At 40.7% G+C, this 1,122-nt stretch overlaps 1 long non-coding RNA gene across 1 annotated transcript; it reads left to right on the plus strand.

The window, feature by feature from the left end:
• The first annotated feature begins 567 nt into the window (after positions 1-567).
• LOC121963626 lies at positions 568-1,028 on the plus strand. Its single transcript, XR_006107259.1, has 2 exons — positions 568-649; positions 917-1,028. It is a non-coding gene; the product is annotated as an uncharacterized LOC121963626 (long non-coding RNA).
• Positions 1,029-1,122: the final 94 nt, after the last annotated feature.

Genomic DNA, 1,122 nt, shown 5'->3' on the forward strand with positions numbered 1-1,122 from the left:
AAAGTCACCAGATGACATCAAACACTGATTTGCACATTTATGACAATTTGTACATTTGTTTGTATACAGGGTTATGGAAAGAGGAGAGAGGGGAAAAGATCTGAGAGCAGCATGCATGGGAATGAACTGCAATATATTTCTAGGCTTTGTCCCTGTTAGTCTGATTAAGTCGCTGGATAGAAATACCAAGTCACTAAGAAGGTCTGAAAAGTTGCCAAATCTAGCCAGAAAGTTACCAAGTTGTCAAAACTAATTTAGCGCTGCTCAAAAACAGCAGTCAAAATGCCCTTAAGGAAGATTCAGCAGCTGTTGTGTCTTTGGCAATTGATGTGTTTAGCTCTGTCAGTATGAAGTTTGAAGTTGATGACTGTGAGAATCAATTTATGACTATACAATTTTGTGACTATATGCCTTTTAATTAGAATCAAAAACATCCAGATTTCTCAACTTAACCATCTGTTTCTGTGTAACTGTTCCAAAATACACACCAAATAGTAAACATGCTCAGCTGCACTTACATTCTGCACTGATTTCACTTCTTTGTGTGTGTGACTGTTTGTCCTAGGTGCTGACGGAGCAGGGCTGTGTGTTCCAGGAGAGACATGGCTGGGAGAGACCTGGCTGGTTCAACAAAGACGGGCCCGCCCCTGTGAGACGGCACACGCATATACTAAACACACGCACGTGCACGCTAATGATTTATTTGCAACCACGTATTGACTGAAGGCACTTGGAAAGACATAAACAATTAAGATGCAAATTTTTCCACAAGGCTTGCTGGATAGAGAATGCTGGAACCAGCTGACTGCCTATAATGGGCGACACTGACACAGCAAGTGGCCCAGTGCTTTGTGCTTCTCTGCACATGGATGATTAATTAGCCTCTAACAATTTGTTTGTCTGTGTTATCGCAAAGGTTAAAGACTACGATTACTATGGAGCGTATGACATTAAGAAGAATATGAACTACAAATACAACGAATTGCTGGGAAAAGAGTACACCTTTGACTTCCCTCCACATCATGACGTGGTAAGACACTAAGCGTGAGTTTGTGTTATTCCGTAGAACAATTTTCTTAATCCTTTAAAACCTGAGCAAGTTGGCTTGATTTCTTTCAAACA

This window comes from Plectropomus leopardus, unplaced genomic scaffold (genome assembly GCF_008729295.1).
Source record: "Plectropomus leopardus isolate mb unplaced genomic scaffold, YSFRI_Pleo_2.0 unplaced_scaffold11921, whole genome shotgun sequence".
NCBI lineage: Eukaryota > Metazoa > Chordata > Actinopteri > Perciformes > Serranidae > Plectropomus > Plectropomus leopardus.